The 22880-nt window shown below is 39.3% G+C and overlaps 1 pseudogene; it reads left to right on the forward strand.

Annotated features, from left to right (window-relative positions):
* The first annotated feature begins 10761 nt into the window (after positions 1-10761).
* LOC147900034 (glucan endo-1,6-beta-glucosidase B-like) lies at positions 10762-15430 on the forward strand (annotated as a pseudogene).
* Positions 15431-22880: the final 7450 nt, after the last annotated feature.

Below are 22880 nucleotides of genomic sequence, written 5' to 3' on the forward strand. Positions count from 1 at the left end.
TTTTGCATCGGAGTATAATCACTCGAATGGGACTTGCAAGAAAAGGAGCAATCCCAAAATCATAAAATTTATGCAATTTAATATAGTGAAGGATTGAAACAACTACTACAAGGAACAAGTACTTCTATATTGTCCATTTAAGAATGACGAGTACCAGCCTTTAAGCAATTCAACACATGGAAGAACGCATACTTTGCACATGAAGAAGTCATATTGTGTAACAAGATCATGTTTAACTATGCAAATGGCTTGATGGGTCCGACAAAATCAAGGCCCCATTTTGAAAGGGCTCTATGGAAATTTTGATTTATATGGCATACCATTAGACTCTAAAGGTTTGCCATCTTTCTGACATTGTAAATGTTGTTGGGCATAAAAGTATGCATCTTTTAACATGGTTAGCCACCACAAATCTCTCGATCTATCTCAACCTAGGCACATGCAGCAGTTTTGGCAAGGTTCAGGCAACCATCTTTTAACATGGTAAGCCACCACAAACCATCTTGGTAATGCATGATTTTCTTTCCTAAGATATCAACTGAGAAATGGCCTACTGCAATTCCTTGATGTGCTTTTGACAATACTACTTGGTTTTCAAAATTAGGGACAGATCGCCTTATCACTTGATTAATGCCTCTTTTATATAGTACTCCCATAATGACAACAAATTATTTGCTTCTAAGTGTCATCTTTTTTCTCTAATCTTTAGAAAAGCATTTGACAAATAAATCATCAAAAAGAAAACTAGCATCTATCATACCAATTATCAGAATTTAGTAGCTGAATTTGAAATAGTGCTGCATCAACAATAACTAATCTACTATTCCTCCAAGTGCCTCTCTTGACCCCAATCTACTCAGATAATCTACAATTGCATGTTGTTTCCTTGGAGTGTGGATCACTAAATAATCAAATTTTGGCAAGAGAAGGATCCATAAGGCCAGTCTTCCTAATAGGCATTGCTTATCCACCAAATAGATTAATGCTTGATGATCAACATGAAAAATCACTTTGTTTCTAAGAAGATAATGTCAGAATTTGATCAAGAAATTATATCATCCCTAAGGCTTCACGTTCTATGACTGAATAGTTTTACTCTGCTTAATCATCATTTTACTTGCATAGCACACTAGTTTGTACCAATTCTTTGTACGTCTTTGCATCAGAATTTCTTTGACCATGCAATGTTGGAGGCATTCACAAAAACATGAAATGGTAAGCTTCCAATTTGGGGACTAAAGAATTGGTGCCACAATGAGCATCATTTTCTATAAAGAGAATGCTCCTTACTGGTTTTTTGACCACAAATATATGGTGCATCTTTTTGAGCCAAACTTCTCAGTGCTTGACATACATGGGATAAGTACCTTAAAAATCTATTATGCAACTTAATTTGACCAATGAATCTGCCAAATTGTTTCAGACTTTTGGGTGCTGGAGCATTTTGAATGGCTTCTACTTTTCAAGGATCTATAGTCATCCCTTATTTTGATATTATATGGCCAATAGTACTTCTCTTTTGGCTCCAAATGCACATTCATCTAGATTCAAACTGAGCCTTGCAAAGTGGCATTTCTCAAAACAAAGCCTACAGTGTTGTTAATGTTTTGCCATAGTTTTTGAAGTCATCTAAGAAGAATATCATGAAATTAGTCAGAACGGAGCAAATCAGCTCAATCCATTTCTAGAATGTAGGTGGTGCATTTTTGAGACCAAAAGTTATCACATTGCTAGCAAAAACACCCCATTTTATGATGAATGTAGTTTTGTTCCTGTCTTCAAGAACCATCATAATCTTATTATAACTCTATCCTTGTCAAGAAAGCTACACATCTCATGACTTACCACTACATCTAGTACTGTGTCTTAGTATGGAAGCAAAAAAGAATCTATGATTACAGCTACATTTAGCTTATGTAGTCAACACAAATAAGTTTAGCATTTTCTTTGGATCTAGGATAATTGGGGATCACTAGGTTACCTCATTAAGAGGATAAATGAATTCTATTTTCAAAATCTTGTCAATTTCTTCTTTGACCAATCTTGCGTGATTGGGACTCATCCGATACCTTTGTTGTACAAACCAAAATTGCATAGTCCTTGAGATTGATCTTGTGCTGATAGAATTGAGGGTTTATATAATGCCATGCAAATATGTCTTTCAATTCAAGCAAAAAAGATTTGAGTTGATCTTTGAACTCACCATTTGTATGCACATTGACTTTGACCATATTTGGAGATTCCTTTGAACCTAAATTCAGTTGTTGTAGTTTATCTTCTTTGACTTTGAAACATTTCTTCATGTATCTTTATAAGCCTACTCTTCATGAGCATTTCCTAAATTCCTAAACTTTGTCTGAAAATATGTTTGTCAGTTCCATGTCTTTCGCTCTTCATTCTACATCCAAGAATAACATACTCTGTGATGCTATTGCATTTTTCTTTATTTACTGGTTCATCATTAGGGGTTGTCTTATATTGTTGAAAAATTTGCTACACATCATTAGGGGTTGTCTTATATGGATTACTTGATAGAAACTTGTCTTCTTTATCTTCTTCTACTTAAACAACCATATTGATTTCTTATGCATTTAGGGGTCTTATAAAAGTTGGCAAGCATGTAGATGTTATTTGAAATTTGACCTTCTTTTCACATTTTCTTATTGTCACTCTTTCACAACTCTAATCTTTTTTTAATTCTGTTGTTCTAAATTAAGGTCTGCCAAGAAGGATAGTGTATGCACTGTCTTGTTCCTCAAGTTAGAGAATGACAAAATTAATTGGGTAAGTTAGAGCTTCAATTGTGATCTGCACTCTTCAAATGATTCCCATGAGTTGTACTCTTTTTTTATTTGCCATTTCAACCATAAATGGCATAGTTTCAAATTAGATAATTGTAGTTTTAAAAGGAGGGATTCAGGGAGAATGGTGACACTTGATCCATTGTTAAGAAGGACTTCTTTGATATACTAATCTTTAAACCCAAGGTGGTCACTTTGTAAATATGTACGATAGCATCTTCATTCATGAAAGGGGATTATCAATATCTTCCCCTTGAGAATGATAGACTTCTAGGTCCTAACTTTCTTGGCTTCATCTATCTACTCCTGTGTTTTGATTCTTGATGTGATTAACGTGGCAATTAATTGATTATAGAATGTACTAGATTCAGTATTTGCTCGAGTGACATATTCAATTGAGCTTTAACTGTTGGCTTGAGAGAACTCATCGGAAAGGATAACTTGTCTTTCTGATTATCTACTTCTTTGTATAGTGGCTTTGAGTCTTGGAATTGGTTTTGAAATCTATATCTTTGCTATATTTGACTTGAGGATGATTAGAGTTACTTGCCTCTTTGTTGCTCTAAATATTTTGAATTTCTTCTTGAACTCCGACTTAGATCTGATTCTGATCCTGCCAATTTATTGGATGATTTTTGTATTCTCTTTATTATTTGTAGGTGCATATAGATCTGGTAACTACGATGATCTCAACTGTGTTCCTTGATTCTAAAATATCTTCTACTTGTATACACGTAGGGCTTATGTATGCACTCCTAGAAGCACACGAAAGATAATGTCTATCCATTCTCGCCAAGGCACTTCTATGATGAGAGGACCTTGAGGCCCGAGGGCCTCCAAGGGTTCCTCATCAGTGAACTGTGCCTCCACCTGCCTACTCATGCTTCAAGAGACTACCAATGGAGTGTGTGCCTAGATTGTCTCCTAGGCTACAAGAACCTAGGGAGATTCCTCCTCAAACTGTAAAATACCTGATAGGCAATGGTCATCTTTAGAATCTCTTGAGGGCCCAAGTGCACCTGGCTTCTCTCATCTCACAAGTGCTCTAACTGCATCCTTGCTAAGTGAGGGCCACTGGTCTGGAAGAACTACCTGGTCAACTTGTCTCCTTGCTGGACCCAACGTGCTTTGGAGGGTGATAGGAGAACTTAGCCCTACAAATCTCAATGGACTAGATGTTAATCTATGCACTCTCATACATGTTTGTGAGCCACTGAGATGTGAGATACCTCATGGAACCCAAATCTCATCTCAATGCTCTCTCCCACTCTTGAAAAAGGTTCCGTCACTGAAGTGCCTATGATTGAAGCTCCTCACTGCTGCTCTACTACCCCTATGGCCCAACCATCCTAGGAGGGGTTATCTAGTTGTTGCTAAATCCTGTAGCACAAGCTCCAACTGGTACAAAGCATCAAGCGTGCAGACCCCCTTCTGCAGGAGTCCATGACGGGGTCGCTCTAAGTACATCATGATCGAGAAGCATTTTGACAGCGGTAATGATGCTCACAAGAAGATCAGACTCATGCATATTAGAATCTAGATTCACTAAATTTTCAAAATTATGGCTATTGCTATCACAAAATTATACATACATACATGCATGCATGCATGCATGCATGCATACATATATATCATTTTTTTATTTATATTTATATATTGAGTAAGCGAGTGGCCATCATATAGAAGGATAGAGAACAAATGATGGAAAACTCGATGCAATGTCCAAAGGCAATTGCAGACCAAGGGAGGGTAGCAAGCAGAATTTTGAAGTGCATATAGTGTATCATTGTATGATGTAACATTTTCATGTTCATGTTCGTGCGGTATTTTTGCTGCACAAGATGTCATATGTTCATAATCATTGTCAATGGCATTACCTCAGAGCATCTCAAACATCATGTTGTAGGTGTATGTAGGGTAGAGAGATCAAACAAGAGAGCAAGTCAGTGCTGTTTGGTTTTTTATCGATGAATTCCTTATTCCATTTGGCATTGTAGGAGTTTAAGTCAACTGTCAAATCCATTGAGAAGGCCGAAGATTTTATGTTTTATGTCATGAATACTAACAAGCTTATGTGCTTATAATGCTTTTTTGTGTGTGTTGACAATGCCAGTGCATTTGGATTTTATAAGCATTAGCATAAAAAGTGCTTGCATAGGCAAACTTGAAGACGCAAAGATGTTGTCAATGATGGTAATTAAAGTGATCTAGTTGAGCTACAGACTACGTCAACCATGGTGGAAACATGTATTTATCTATAACACATCATGTACATAAATTGTTTTTGTTAATGTTTAGATTGGGAGTATGCGTGAATACCCCACAAATAGGTACACAATGTTTGTACATAGATTTTCATAGGTCGAAATATTTACAATGGAAGTAACCTCATGGCATTGGTTTGGACTGTACATTGCATTTACAAGGGTGAGCATATGTACAAGAACAAGAAACCGAGAAGTAAAACACACCCACAACAACACTCAAAGGAAAGTAAACAACATGGACAACCGGCAAGGTATTCACAATGATAAGTTGTATGGGAAGAACTTCTCAGCTAGGTGGTCTTCGCAAATGAGGTCACGAACCCCGAACTATTAACAGTAAATTCTCATGTGGAACTCTTCTTAAGCAACATGGATCGCGTCGCAACAGCGCTTCGATTGTGGAATTCTAAGAATGGACAATGAAGGCCAAGAACCTCATCCACATGGGGGCCATGAACTTGTATAGCAATTTGGGTAGCATCATGTAAGACAACACAACCTTTTAGAGAAGGCACTTGAGAAACACTTTGGATACCATCACAACTATAACAGTATGGCCGCACAGGGTCTCGGCTTTGTATCACATCGTTTCGCTTTTGAAGGGAAGCTCTTGGCAAAGTACGGAACCTTCAAAGCAAAAGATGTCTCGTATCCTATCTACATGCGTATTGACTTAACTGACTATGCATGGTCAGAGACAATCACACTACATGTCCTGCATACACATGTTTTGTATCTCAAAGACATTTTCCAAGTTGATGAACTTTTCAGAGTAGAGGGTCCAACCATTAGCAAGAAAGGTTCCGGTGAGGGAGGTACATCTTCTTTTTCTTTGCATGTTGACACAATAACAACAGTTCTGAAAGCCGAGCCCTTTGATGGTGTCATTTCTTTTGTTCTAGGATAACATCATATGACTTTATGCACCTTGGAACTTAACTGATTATGCATGCTTAGAGACAATCACACTACATGTCCCGCACACACATGTTTTGGATCTCAAAGACATTTTCCAAGTCGATGAATTTTTCAAAGAAGAGGGTCAACCATGTTGGTGCAAGCATGGAAGCATGATGACAAGTTAGAAGAGGTAGAGACAATGACACAAGTATGAAGGCAATGGCAACTGATTCGTTCATAGAATGGAGTACATATAGGCAACTGCCCATGAGTAGGTGGAATCTAGATCCACAATCATCTCAATCAGGATGACCACCAATGTCTCCTAGAATCTCTCAATCACACACCACACTCCTATATTTACTCAATCACACCTACTGACTGACACATTATCAATCACACCTAATCAGTTCACACACTCACTCATGTGATCACACTCACAACCATAGACCTTATGACCCTTGGTATGATCCCATTACATCGATTTGTCCCAACATACCCCCCCACAAATTGATCACCTGTGGCAGTAGTCCATGGGAACCTCATGGCTTGCCCACCTCTAGTGGCAACACACATGATCCATAACCTGGACTCACTCCGGTTGCATCGGTAGTAGACTCATTTGGACGCCCTTGCTCCAACATGATCTCACTCCGAATTTGGCTATTGGTTTACAATTTGGAGAATGGACAATGGCTATACATGGGAATACCCTTAGATCTAGCAAGGTAAAATATAAGACTCACAAAGACTCACAATCATTTAAGGGGGACTACCCATGGCAGAGAACCATATTGACCACACAAACCCTAAACCTAATGTGGAATGTCTTCATTAATTTATTGAAGTTGAAAGGTATTCTTTGGGGATGCCTCTCTTGTCCTTTCTAGGAGAACCTGGAGTATCAAGCTTGATCATCATCATGCCTTCAGCATGTCCTTTGATCACTAGACCTTCTGATGTATTGTACTTCATAATCTTCTTGTCATGCATGCAAGAACATATCTCCATAAAAGAATCACTAGCTAATATAGCTAGGATGTCACCATTGAGGCACATAATGTCTTCCTTGATCTTCATATCTATGCTCATCAAATCATTACTCAAGTGAAGCACATAACCTTTCACCATTACATGCATTTTAGGCAAAGCCAAGGCAAAGAACGTATGAAGAGTATCCATCGTATGAGCATCAATATGCATAACATATGCATCATAACAAGTATAAACAGGAGCCAACATATTGCAACTCATACCTTTGCATAGGAATATCACTTCATTGTACTTGGATACCATCAAGACATCCTTCATATGCTTGCATAGACAAAGCATAAATCTCAATGTTGCATAGCATAGTGTATGAAACATGAAGCCATACATAATTATCCTCAAAAGTTCATTGTTGTATGCATAGAGCATATCATCCTCGTATACATGAATATAAATGACATCCATATCATTCAAACAAGTCTTCCACAGTCAATATACAGAGAATACAGCTCTGACAATCAACCCTTGAAGAGAATATGCACGAGCTGTAGACGTGCAATTGTGGAGATCCATCCAATGAGGATGTGCATCCTAGTGTGGGAAAGCTGCAACCGGTAGGATTTCAAAATTCAACGGTTGGATGAGAAGAATTCGATGCTACAAGTTCAGCTAAGAAGACCTGGCAAAATGAAGATGGAGTTGGAAGTGATGAAGAAGGTGATGACATGGCACCTAGGAGGCTGGGGAGGGTGAACTGGCTTTGATACCACATGTTGGTGCAAGCATGGAAGCATGATGATAAGTTAGAAGAGGTCTAAGAGACAATGGCACAAGTATGAAGGCAATGGCAACTAATTCATTCATAGAATGGAGTACATATAGGCAACTGCCCATGAGTAGGTGGAATCTAGATCCACAATCATCATAATCAAGAAGACCACCAATGTTTCCTAGAATCTTTCAATCACACACCACACTCCTACATTGACTCAATCACACCTATTGAATGACACATCATCAGTCACACCTAATCAGGCACACCTACACACACATATGTTCACACACTCACTCATGTTATCACACTCACAACCATAGACCTTATGACCCTTGGTATGATCCCATTACATTGATTTGTCCCAACAAACCATTAGCAAGTGAGGTTTCAGTGAGGCAGGTACATCTTCTTTTTCTTTGTGTGTTGACGCAACAACAGTTCTTAAAGGCGAACCCTTTGATGGTGGCATTCTTTTGTTCTTGGATAACATCATACCACTTTATGCACCTTGAGTAGCCAATCAAATGGAAAACATGAGAGCGTCCTTTACATCAATTATTAACACAGTGGCCTTTGTCATTGTTAAAGTGGACCTTGATGGACCACTGACCAATCAGATCATTGTCACAGATGGTCCGAACCCTGAGAATCGTGCAATGGTGACGATCAAATACTTAAAGCCTCGACACATTTCTTCAAAATGTTTTAATATTTATTTGGTCCTCAACTTTCTTCCTTCCTTTGCACCAGCTATCTTTCGTTGTGGATAGAAGACATACTCTGATAATGCACTTATTGATAGTGCTGGTAGAGCATTTGGATTTGGAGGACTTGTGTGCACATTTACTCTGCTAAGTCCACAATCCCCATCATTCACGGCAACCATATTTTTAGTTTGATGTGCAAACTCCAAATTACCATTGCAAAAACTTTTTTGAACTAGCTAAAAGATGCCATTGTTATTCTTGTGAGTAGTATTTGAGTAGCTTTGATAACTTATTCAATTTATGATGTGCTTTTAAAATTTTGCATCTTAAAGCAAAATCATATCTTCATTGACCATGTGCTTTTAAAATTCCAATGTATTGAAAGAAAACAAAATGTGTTGTGTTTGCAAGCATTAGAATTAAGATGATTTTTATTTTGCAACTACAAACGCTCTCATTTTTTTAATGACCTACTCTAAAAAGTGTAGGCATATGCTAATTTTCCTTATGCATCGAGAAAAAATGTCTTCATTGTTACGTCCTCCCTCTTTAACAAAATGAAAAGATATAACAAAAAAGCCTGACTTCTACTTTTAAGGGCAAGTTAAAAAAACACATCTTTAAATAAGTTCATTGTTGTGTCCTGTCTCTTTAGCAGGATGCAAAGAAATAATATAGATTGCATGACTTCTGTTTTCCATGGCAAATCAAATTAACAAAACTTTTTTAAATAAGAACATCGAGACAAAGACATTTGTATACTTCAAATAAGAATCCTTCACTCTTTTAAGAAATTATAATAAACAACAAACAAATAAAAGTAAATATCTAACTATAAGAACTGATTGAAATCAAATTTTCGTGTATACAAAGAAGGATAAAAGAAGACTCTTTAATATCAAATAAAAATGTTGATAGGATCTGAGGAAGTAACCTTGCACTTAAATAAAAAATTGTTATAAATAGCACACAAGCATATATAAACGTCTATAACTCTATAATAATTGTTTCAAATGAAATTGTATATACAGCAAAAAGCATAGGTATTAATAAGTTCATGCTAGGCATCTATAGCTTTTGAAGCGTTCTAGTCCTTTGGAATCGGTGGCCTTATGTTTATAGTTATTTGGAACTTCAACTTAACTTTGCATCCTTTGTCATGGATTGTTTGCCGAACTGAACTAAACAACCAAGTCCGATTATTAACATCTCCAAGGCATATAAAATAGTTGCGAACGAATTATAAAACTAATAAAGCTATACCTTCAGCACAAGCTTGCTTTGTAGCCACATAGAATGCACTTTTCAATGTTTTTTTTCAAAATTCTTTGGATACCACCTTCTTTGATTGGGGCTAACAAAATTTTTTCCCTTTTGGAATCTTAGTAGCATTGATGCTTTGATGTATTCGATGCAGCAACAAAGGCAAACTTGCAGCTGACGCTGGGGGCAGGACTAAGGTCTTTATCAAACAAACCATGTTGTGCGAGTGCTCGTAGTGTGGTGGACCAAGGCCTAAAATGGCATAAATATAAAAAAGAGACCTTGTATACAAGGGTAATTAATGAGACTTTAAAAAAAGAAAAAGAATCAAATTGTTCCTTGTACCTTGCATCGGATTAAAACTTTCATTTCTTGCCCCTGTACTTGCAACGGATGTTTTCGACACTCCTATGTGTATTAGAATGTCTAAGGTGATGTCCATCCGTGACATAACAGTCAACAACATCTATTATGAGAGGACTAAAGAAGATGGCTTTATTGAAATAGAGAGAACTTTCTTTCTTATTTGTTATTAATCGTAGACTATGAGAAGGATTAGAAGTACTTTTTCCAGCCTCCAAACGTATATCTTAAGGTTAATCATCCTCTCGTGCACAGAAATCTCTTCGTGTTCTTCCCTTACACGGTTATCCACCTTGCATTCATCAACCTCATCTGTAACAGAGAAGGAATACACATATTAAGAGTCTGCATGTCAACAGGCCCGATTAAGAATTCACAGAATTGTAAATTCTCCCATCATTACCTCGGATAAATGAATGCGCATCCTCCGTGGAAATCTTCTTCGATTCCACCATGTTCATGAGACCTTCAAACAAAAATTCAAAAATACAATCGTGAAACCTGATCGACGAATCCAAACCTTCCAAATGTCTACCATGATAAAGCAAGAAAATAGAAACGGCAAAAGAGCTCGAGGAATAGAAACTGAAAGTCACTCCAACGTTGAGGGCGCCCACATAGCAAATGCTATACTTCATAAGTACTAGCAAGATGATCACAAGCATAGCTGAAGCTCAGACGTTAAAGGTGTCCTAATGGCTAAGCTCGTGGACGAGAAGCTTGTAAAGAAGCTTGAAGCAGTAGAGGCAAAGCAAGGCAGCCGAACCAGGAGCTGGAAAAGAAAGACACGAAGGTGTGAAGGAGTGTGGAGCTATGGAAAGCCAGGTGCTTGAGCCAGGAACTACAGGGTGTGAAAGAGGGTGGGGATTTTCGCTGATGCAGACGAAATGATTGCGCCAGTTAGGTATATACAAGAGACAACGTATATTTCGATGAAAGCTCCGAAAAGAATTAAGAAATACCATGAGAGCAGAGACCTCTCTCAAACTCCCCGCTATTAGTATCCATAGATTCTCCCTTTCCTTGGCGAGAACAAATGACTTCGTCTTGCGCGCTCACCGGGAGCCATGCCTTTCCTTGGCAAGCCAAAACGCTTACGCTCTCCAAACGTGACCCATGCCCAGTCTGAGACGACCTCATCCTCCACAACACCGCAGAAGGTTACATGCATCCCGAAAAGAAGAGACGTTGCAAGCCAAACGAAGAACAACAAATCATGAATAGACACATGTTCCTCCAAAAATCCACGAGCTTGCATGCAATCGGCCAAGTGAATCGCGAACACGTGTAAAAATTCCATGTAGCACGCGTGGCGGGGACATACAAATTTTCAAAAATTAACTCGAAAAGGATTTTCGCTTTTGTGAAAGGCGTCGGCTTCACTTAGGCCTTCTCGTGGCAAGCCAAAAACCTCCTTCCCCCAGATTTCATAACGTGAAAAATACACTAAATTTCCTAACATAAGATGGACGAATTCGAAGACCTTTTTGACAATCTTGAGAGGATTCGAACACTTTTTTGAGAGGTAAGCATTTACTCCACAGAGGAGAAGACTTCGAAAACCTTTTTTTGACGATCTTGAGAGGATTCAAAGAGAAAAAAAGCATTTCCTCCACAGAGTGAAGTACGTCTAGTGGAAATTTACTTTGAACATGTGAACCGCGTCTACGCATTTGGTGTAGTTGACTCGTATATTTGCATTGTGCCGTGTCACGCCCGTTCATCCACTAATCCTCCACTTTTCTATATGAAGCTGCCTCATCTGAGAGCTCTCCGCCAGTGCCTCTCATTACCCTTGCTTCCTTTCCTCGTGGTCTTCTTTCAAGCGAACATTGCCAATTTCTAACCATGCAGTCTTTGGGTCGCGAGTCTTATCGATTTTATCCCTCCTTGCTGCACTCTCCATTACGTGCAACGCTTGGTTGCCTTACAAACTACCCATTCGTGGAGTCAATTTAGGGGGTCAATTCATCGTAGAACCATGGATGATACAGGATGAGTGGAATAGCATGGGCTATGGCGACACACCCAGCGAGTTCGACTGTGTGATTAGGCTTGGACAAACCGCTGCCAACCAATCCTTCCAGAAGCATTGGGGGAGTTGGATCACCCAAGGTGATATCAATGAAATGGCCAACTTGGTTCTCAACACTGTTCGTATCCCTCTTGGCTTACTGGATCAAAGAGGATCTTGTTTACCAAGACAGTGAGGATTTCCCGCAAGGAGCTTTCCCCTACCTAGAAAACATGTGCAAATGGGCACGGTGTTAGAGCTATATATAGCTTGCCCTAACTTGAACTAGGTCTCCCCTATATATGTGTAACTAGTGATCAATATGAATCAGTGTTTGGGAGTCTGTTTGGTGTGTCTATCGTCTCTTCTTCTTCTCTCTTAACATGGTATCAGAGCTACAAAGGTCTTGCTATTGTATGCTCACTGTAATGAAGAAAGACAGGAAGTATTAGTTGTTGATCTGATTACACAGCGCTTTCAGTATCTCATCGCTTATTTTCTCTTGTCAATTTTGACATTTCTAACTTGATGTGGTTTTTTGGAGGTCTTCTGGTGCGAATTTGAGAAAGTTATCATTGGCAAATGGATCGTAGATCATTTGCAGATGTAGCTCTTGTCGTGCTCTTCGTTCTGAGCACTTAAACGTCTTAATCAGACTTTGGAGCGAAAAGTTACGTCAATTTTTGTGCCGACTACTTTTTTGTTAGTTTCGTGATCGACACGCTCGTACTGCTTTTTGCCAAGAATCTCATGGCTTCGTGATAAACGTATTGGCTTTATGATCGGCACGATCATAGTGCTTTTTGCCAAAAATATATTCGTTTCGTGATCGACAAGTTTTGCTTTTCTCTAAAAATATCGTGGTTTCGCGATCAACAAGCTCAAAGCGCTTTCTTAGCATGTATGTTATTTCTAGTATACTCCCGTCTCACGTTCTATCCTTTTTTGGCGTATCTTGAGTTCTATATTTTTAGAGCGACCATTGTATTCTCGATCATTAATGTGAGCTCTGACAAATGTATTCTCCCAAAGTATGATGGCAATGTCTATAATCATCAACGGCTTTCCTTCTAGCCAACAATCTATTCCTCTGTTTCAAGGATAAGGTTTTCCTAGTTGGAAAGTGAAGATGTTATTGATACTCGAAGGTGATAATCTTTCAGATACTGTTCTTGGTAATCTCGTTTGTCCATCCTGACCTGTTGATGCAACTGCGAATCATGCTCTTGTGACTCAAGGCCCTCTCTTTGAGCAATGGAGATCTGAATCTGCTGCTTGGCATTTTTGTGAGATAAAGCAGCTCATCGGTATATTTTATCTGCTTTACATGATTCTCTTATGCTGGATGTATTTGCTCTTCCTTCTTCTCAATATGGGAATATCTCATTGCTACTTTTGAGAAGAAATCTGTCACAAAGATTCTTTATCTTCATTATCTTTTGAACACTCTGTACAAAGTTGGAGCTCCTATGGCAACTTGTATTGACTCATTCAAGAATATCATCAATCAACTTGCTGCTGCTGGTGCACCTGTTGCACAAAATCAATTGGTGACCTATCTTCTCGACATAGTCCAAGATCCATTATATGATAATATTGTTACCATCCTTTCCAACAAAAATGAGATTGATTTTGATCAAACATGTATTTCTTTGATTGAGTACGCTCAACGATGCGAGCGTCGTAAAGACCCTCATGAATTTGTCATGATAATAACGAATGATGTAGATATAGAGACAGCTTGTGTTGCTTGCAAGCGTCCTTTCTCCAAATATGGACGTGGTGATCATCCATATAGAGGTGGTAATTCTTCTCGTCTCAAATATCCTAAGAAACATTGTTCTTATTGTGATAAGCATGGTCATGTTATCTCTGATTGTTGGGCTCAGTAATATGATGAGGAACATGGTGTTACCACTAAGCAACCCCGCTTATCCCCCAATTATTCTCCTTGCAAATATTGTGGTGGAAATCATCCATCCTTTCAGTGTTACAAGAGGCGTTATGATCGCGAACGTACTCAAGCATATGCTGCTCAACAACAAGATGCCCATACACATCAAGAGGCAAATCATATCTGTTCTGATGTCTCTCCAGAAAGGATACTTCATGTTCAAGATGGTTCCACTTTTATTGTTGATTCTGGTGCTACTGGTAATATGACATATCAATCTCAATGGTTACATAATTATCATGCTCTTCCTCACAAGAAATTGGTTTATCTTGTTAATGACACTACTTGTCAAGTCATGGGTGTTGGTGATTTATATCTTGGCACTTTTTCTACAACAAGAGTCTTGCGAGGCGTTCTCCATGTTTTAGATCTTTAAAGAAATCTTCTTTTTGTTGCATGACTTGTTGATCTTGGTCTCTTTATTGGCTTTGACCACACACATTGTCGGATTGAAAAAGATGGACATACCATAGCAGTTGCTCCTCGAAATGGTAACCTCTTTCAACTTTCCTTAAATGATGATATTGCTAATGTGGTTACAGCCCCTGCTGATCTGGACTGCAAGCTATGGCTGACAAAACATGTGTGCCTCAGGATCTATAGAGTGCTCTAAGGTGGATGAAACCTGTGTGGAAACATGATGAAGAGAGTGCTCATGACATGTACCTCAAGTCAATTAGGTTCCAAGATAGATTAACTTGGACTCATAAAGAGAATCTTGAGATAGTGCAAAGTGCTTGATTTATATTACTTCAAATGAACCTCCCTTTTATAGGCAGTTCACACCAACAACAACTTTGCCAATGTGGGAGCAATTGAGCTGGTGAACAAGTCAGAGATTCTTGTGAGGAGCTCATTGTTTGCTGGACGTGTACTACCCGACGGCGTGGAAACGAATTTGGGCGATGGAGGACAAGCTTGGAATCACATCGAACAATAGGCTACATCTCCAGATGATGGATGGGAAGTGGGGAAACGTCGATCCGGACAAGTCTTTACCGGATCTCTACTTTGCACTTTACGACAATCACGAGTACATGGGATTCAACAATGCAGTGGAGGGCATGTAGGACTCTTACGTGCATTTCTCATGCCACGATGACCGAAGTGGAAACTCACCAGTGATCATAGGTGAATGGAGCTTAACCACACTGATGGAACCCCAGCTCTAGACATAGGCGTCAGTGATGCTGTGACTTGGTATCGACAATGGTGGGCTGCCCAAGTGCTTAGCTATGAGCAGCAAACCGGGTGGATCTTCTAGACTTAGAAGGTGAATTGGATACGGGGTTGTGACGACGATTGGAGGTGGGGTTACCAGCAAGCCCACCAGGCCGGGGTCATACCCACTAACCCTACTAATACCCACACACTTAATGCTTGTGCCAGTTACTGAGAGCACATTCCCATGTACCTCAATGGAAGGTCCCTATTTTCACTCTCTCCCTTGGCTCTCTCCATAGTATTAGGATTGAAGATAAGGAAAATGGAAAAAATAAGCATGACGATAGGGGCTCCACTTTTGTAGATTCTTCATCTCAATGAATGGGAAGGAGAAGTTCCTCTCTTTTTCTTGCCAAAACCTCTCATGTTTTGCATCTTGAACTGGCCAAATGGGAATGTAGGAATGTGCTCTTAGGCATCCATACCATTCATGGCACAAGGTAGAGGGTGTGACCTATTGCATCAACATACCTTGTCATTAACCCTCTACCTTGCTTGTTCAATAAGCTAGTCTCTCAAATAAAAAGGGTTTACATTTAGATCCATCTAGCTTCAACGTTTATAGTCACTAGTCATTGACATTTTGACTACAACTATGTTTTAGAATAAATAGGGTTGGAATGACCCATTGTGCTATAGAATCAATCTTTTACCTCAATGATTACTAAATTCCATAAGTTAACTCCCTTGTGTTCTCCTTTGACTTCTTTCTTTTTGGTTCTTACAAATGCTCCATACTATGCTTAATTTGTCCATGTTTCATCTACTCGGTACTATGCTTAGTCTCAAGATTCCCCAAGGTCTCTTAATAACCTTTCCCTTTTGAATATACTCTAAAATAGTAACAATTAAGGTTTTGACTCCACCTTTTCTTCCAATACTTTCATATCCACTTTACATGCTTAACATTGTGCCTTTTCTTTAAATACTTTTATCTTACTCAGCCATCCATTTACATGCTTCACATTAAAGGCTTCTTTCTCATGATATCATGAGCCAATATTTGACATTAGATAAACCCCTTGAGAGCCCCATCTAGCGGCCCAATGGCCATCATCTAGCCTCATGAGTGAAGATATATTACCATCATGCATGACAAATGTCTCTAACCTCTTATTGAAAATTTGATTATGAGGAAAGAATATCTACACTAAATGATGTACTTGCCTAATTATCTTAATAGTAATTGACAACTTGTAATATGTGCACCCTAGTAGTAGTCCATTGGTTGACACAATGGTAATTATATCGATGATTGTTCCATGCAAAAGCATCAAATGAAGCACTATGAAGTAGAGAGTCAAAGATTCCCACCAACTAAACCACATTGATAACCATAACCTTTTATACGATGTAAGGGTTGGATTGAGAACAAAAAGGGGAGCATGCTAGCCATTAGGGAAGAAATGGGGTCTCAAAAGGGACTTATAAGGAATGCATTAGGGGAGGATTAGAGGCTAATGAGATTGCCCTCATGGGGTCCTAAGGAGGCCTAACCCCCTACCTAATTGAACCCACCATTTGTTGGCTTTACACATTAGACCATCTCTATCAAATTCATTTCAAATTGGATCTAAGCAAGCTACGATGTATGTATAAAGACTCTTTTTGGCAAAAGATGATAGGGTTCTAAGCATAGATGTGATACTGAAATGGCAGAGTTCTAAGCATAGATATAGTACTAAATCGTATAGTAGCTATGACTTGGAGCCTTTGTAAATTTTCATAAAATTGAAAATCCTATCCTTGTAGTCCTTCACCTTCTTTGAGTGTCCAAGCTTTAAGACCATTTTTTGAATTATATGGACTGAAGAGAGTCTTACCACTTGTCATGCAAGGCCAGTGTCTTCTCTTGTACAAGAGGTGGTCATGATTGTATGGCAAGGTATAGTCAATCAAATACAAGCTCATTTCGTACATCATGAAAGATGTTGAAACCATCATGCAAGTCATGATATACTCTTTCTTCATGTAAGCTCTTGTCATGGTCAATCCACACTAGTCAACAAGATAGTATGACTTAAAATCCACTTCAAAGTACCATAACCTCAATACTCAACATAAAAGATGAAAAATGCATTCAACCTTCCAATACAAATAGTCAAAACAATTTGACTGAGATTCAGTCAACACATATAGTCAAACTTAGTCAAAACTATCAAAAATGCTCAATCTTCATACAGAGATCTTGGAGGCCAAAATTGAGGTGATAGAGAGCAACTCTTTGAGGGTATTTGGTGCACAATAAAATTCCTATTGATAGAGAAGACCTACAACCAAACTTGGGTAAAGAAATGCATCAGATCACCATATCCAATTCAATCCCGACTAGTTTTTCTATCATTATGCCTCAGATAGTGGACCATTGGCCTTAAAAATTCATTAGCAGCTTCCTAATAAGGTCACCCATTAGCAGCTCAACTTATTTGAGCAATGGTGACTCCAGCAGGCTCAATTTGAAGAAATAGCATGGAATGGAGCTAGGAGTAGCACGCCTATAGACACCTTATTTCTTCAATTCCTCCCAGTTGGAAGTGTGCCCTAACTAGGGGGAACTACAGTTGAAAGGGTAGGCACAATGGTTCAGAGATGAAGGAGAATAAGCACTTGGAAATTTTGTGGGAAGAAGAAGAAGAAAAGCTTCAAAAACCTTCATGGTGAGAAGAAGATAATGACATGGCACTCAAGGAGGTCTCAAGGAGAGTGAACCAATGCTCTGATACCACATGTTGGAGTAGCAAGAAAAATTCAGCAAGTGAAGCAAAAGAGAGCATTTATTCAAGAGAGATAGGCCCAATATATAGGCTCCAGTTACATCCAGTAGTGGCATCATTTATGATCTCAGTAGGGCATCTAGATCCACAAATCTCTCAATCAGTTCCATGATTCTCTCAATCACACACCACACACCTAGATTCACTCAATCACGCCTACTGACACCTATCCAGGCACACCAACACTCACAACCTTAGACCTTAGGACTCTAGATCCCACTACATCAATTTGTCCACCACATATCGACGAACACCCATCAAGTGTTTTGGTTGTGGAGAAAACCACCGCATAGCAGAATGCACACACAAGGGTAACCATTTCATTCCAACCTATGTGTAGGGAATGCGGAGTTGGGCATGCTTGCATGGATTGCCCACTAAGAACAAAGCCTCAACCAACCACAGAAGTAAAACCTTGTACCCCTGGGGATGATAAGTGTGGAAAATCGTAGTGTGGCATCACAGCCAGTCTTGATCATAACAAGATAGTAGAAAGAAGCGGCACGGCAAAACTCCTTTCTGCTCAAAAAGCAAAGAGCCCTCTGGCAAAACAAGCCATGCCAATCCCACAACAAAGTGAGACCATGCCTAGCACATCCACGGAAAGTGCCACCCAAGGAGCCAAGGAAGCATACCCCAATGCTGAAATTGAAAAGACATGCTACCAAGCAATGGGTTCAATAAGAACAAGAAAAATTTGAGGTAGACAGGATGGTAGCAATAGAGGTCAGAGCACCATCAGCACCTAGCATTAACACAGTGATTGATCCCAACAACTTCTAATAGGTAATAGAGCAACATGCAAAACATCCCCAATTGGATGACACCGCACTAGCAAGCTTGATAAGCTGCCTAGTCACAATGCCGATTGGGACCTTACTAAGAAATTTTCCTACAATGTGGGAAAGTTTCAAGGGATGGATCAAATCTTCACAATACTCTCCCCCACCTGAAGAAGAGGAAAAGGTAATTTCAGTAAAATTTGGTGCTCGGGATGACAAAAATGTACCATCCCACTAGAGCATAAAACCTTTGGTCAATACCCAACAATAGTAGACGGCAAAGACAAAGTCGACTTTTTGGCAATAGAGCTATATAAAGAATGGGGCGTATCTCCAATGCAAAAGGCCACATTTAACGTCCGCCTAGCTGACCACACAAAAAATGAAGCCATTGGGTATCGTTGATAATGTGTCAACAAAAATTGCTAGAGTAAGATTCATGCTCCAGTTTATTATCTTGGATCTTCCCAAGGGCGCCACAGCATACCAAACATTATTGGAAAGACCATGGCTTTGGGAAGCGTCGGTACTCCATGATTGGGGCACCGATAGGATCACTATCCAAAATAGAGAAACCGTTGTCAAGATAAATCTAGGAACAGGGGAAATCAAACCCAATATTCCTAGAAATGTTGAAGACACTTCTTCCACTATAGCTACCAATCAGCATCCCCTGTACCTACCAATGCACTAAAGCCCATAGAGGGGGATACACAAAGTGACATCAATAATTGGATACAGACGTTGGATATAATAGATAATTGTAAAACAACACATCTAATGTTGCCAGATGTGGATGCCCAAATGATACAACTAGAAGCACCAATTCGGGATGATGAATCAGAAGTAGTGGAAATGCCAGTCTTCATGAGACAGGCATCGAATGGGATAGTGACCCTGAAGAGTCTATAATAGAAGGCTACGGTGCCGACATAGAGTGGGATATGGAAACAGAAGCTGATAATGCAACCTTGGAAGGCCAAGTATTTGACAATGACTTGGCAATTCTACAGGCACTCATGGCCATTGAATACCCCAAGATCGACCCTCTAGCACAATCCAATAGCAATCGGTCCAGGAAAAAAAAGGAGGGTGTACAGTGCCAAAAGGCCAAGATAGAGCACTTCAACCAATTCGAAAGAATGTAGACTAGAGTGGTTGAATTGTACTTAACTAAGACCACAAAAGCACATGAGTCCCCAAATTTTAATTAGGATCCTAAAGGACTTGAAGGTGTTTGTATGGCCAAAGAACCACTCCTTGGGAGTGCAACTCCTATTGAAAATCCATCACTGGTCTCACAAAGCAAAAAGCTTAGAAAGTTCAAATCCAATGTGAGAATGAAAAGTGAAATGGTGAATAGTAACAAAAAAGAAGAATAAGGGAACATAGGTGAATTGGACGAAATATCTTCTAATGGAGCTAGCAGTCAAGGAAGCACCTCAAAGTGCCATGAAGGCCTAAGGGAAGTTCTCAATTACTTCAAAAACTACACTAGAGGAGAAGCAACAATAGCAATGCCTAGGCCAGTAAGGGAATCAGAGCTCAAAGAAACAGAGAATATCGAGGATATCCCAGTTTATGAAGGACCAGCCAAGATAAGGGAACTGAATCTTGCCTTGGACAAAGAAGAAGAAAAGCCTATATACATCAATGAACAGCTCACTCTAGAAGAGGAAAAAGAATTGAAAGCATTGCTAATGGAATATAGGGATTGCATAGCTTGGTCCTACAAAGAAATGAAAGGGATTTCCCTAGAAGTTACGGTACATACCATACCAATAAGGGAAGGATCCAAACCAAAGGTATGCGGACCTTACAGGACAAATCCCAAGTATGGCACCCATGTCTATGAAGAACTAGAAAAATTACTGGATGTTGGTTTCATTTATGAGATCAAGCATACCGATTGGGTGTCACCAATTGTGATTGTTCCTAAGAAAAACAAGAAGCTTAGATTATGTGTGAATCTTAAGAACATCAATGCAGCAACAATTAGAGATCATTATCCCCTACCATTGACTAAAAAAGTTTTAGAAAGGGTAGTGGGATTTGAAGTGTATAGCTTCTTGGATGGGTTCAACAGGTACAACCAAGTACAAATTGCATCTCAAGATCAGGCAAAGATAGTGTTTGCCATAGAATGAGGCATTTTTGCATATAGAGTCATGCCATTCGGCTTATCCAATGCCCCATCTACTTTTCAAAGGGTAATGTACACCGCCTTCAAGGAATTTATCAACAAGTTCCTACAAGTCTTCCTCGATGACTTGTGCGTACACTCAGGAAAAAAGGATCACTTGAAATGCCCTAAAGAAGTCCTTAGAAAAGGTAGGGAGTATGGAATCTCTTTGAATCCTCTAAAATGCCAATTCTTGGTCACACACAGAGTAGTATTGGGACACATAGTCTCTCGACAAGGGATTGCAACTAACATATGGACAAAATAAAGATCATCATGGAACTTCCCCCCCCACTAAATGCCAAGGGAATTCAAGTCTTCATGGGACATGCTGGATACTATAGAAGATTCATACTAAGGTATGCCATGATTGCAAGGCCCCTATATAAGCTCCTATTCAACTTCATCTAGACAGATGAATGCGAACAAGCATTTGAAACCCTCAACTAGAGATTGATCACAACCCCTATTCTAATGGCACCAAATTGGGACATAGACTTTCATGTACATACTGACGATTCCAATTATGCAATAGGGAGTGTGTTATGTCAACCTGGCAAACACAACAAAGACTACCCAGTATACTTTGCAAGCAGACAGCTAAATGATGCGGAGGTGAATTACACCATAACAAAAAGAGAAGCCTTGGCAATGATCTACAACGTGAAGAAATTTCAACACTATCTATTGGCTAAGTAGACTTTATCTTCTACACAGATCATCAAGCCTTATTATATCTTGTGAATCGGATAGGCCAGATCACTTGATGGCTTCTACTGCTACAAGAATTCAATTTCAAAATCGTGGTGAGAAAAGGAGCTCAACATTTCATTGCCCATCAGATGTCACGATTGAGGACAGGAGAAGAGCCAGAAGGAATAGAAGATGACCTACCAGATGCCGCATTATTTCAAGTAGACGTTGTGTCTGATTAGTGTGCAGACATCATTGGGTACTTAATGGTAGGAAGACCACCTCCTGAAATGAAACCAGTGGATGCTAGGAAACTAATTCTAAAAGATGTACCCTATCAAATCATTACAGGGACAACTATACAAGATGGGCAAGGACCAAGTTTTAAGGAGATGTGTGATGCCACATGAGATCATGCCAATCCTTAGTGAAGCACATGAAGGCATTGCAAGTGGACATTTCCAAGAGGAAGCAACAACAAGAAAAGTCCTTCTCGCAGGAACACTTTGGTTAGATGCCTATGAATATGTTAAAAGCTGTGATGTATGCCAACGAACCTCTAAACCACAACACAAAGACTTCAATCCCCTAACAACAGTCGTTGCACAAAAACCCTTCGAAAAATGGGGGGTTGATTTTGTGGGTCCCATCCATCTAGTAGCAAGGGAACATAGGCATGCTACATCATTGTGGCCACTGATTACTTTACCAAATGGGTTGAAGCTAAAGCAATCAGAAAGGAAGATGCCAGAAGCATAGCAAGGTTCTTATATGAGAATGTAATCACCCGATTTGATGTCCCATTGAAATTGTGTCAGATAGAGGCACATTTTGTTAATGAGTTCATCCAAGAACTCTTGTCTAGCTTTATGGTGATCCATAGAAAGAGCACACCTTACTACCCCCAAGGGAATGGACAAGCCGAATCCACCAATAAAAATTTATGTGTTGTCCTCACCAAGGTAGTAGAACCAAAGCTATCTGATTGGGCAGAGAAACTAAATGTAGTCTTATGGGCATATAGAACCACACTCAAGGTCAGTACAGAAAATACACCTTTTCAATTGGTTTACGGCCTTGAATTTGTGGTCCCACTAGAATTTGTAATACCTACTCTACGTATAGCAGTACAAGAATGTATGGGAAATCATGCATCGCTGAAAGAAATACTCTACCAATTAGAGAAGCATA

Source organism: Dipteris shenzhenensis, chromosome 7, assembly GCF_047967505.1.
Source record: "Dipteris shenzhenensis isolate YYH24624 ecotype China chromosome 7, Dip_SZ_1.0, whole genome shotgun sequence".
In the NCBI taxonomy this organism is placed as follows: Eukaryota; Viridiplantae; Streptophyta; class Polypodiopsida; order Gleicheniales; family Dipteridaceae; genus Dipteris; species Dipteris shenzhenensis.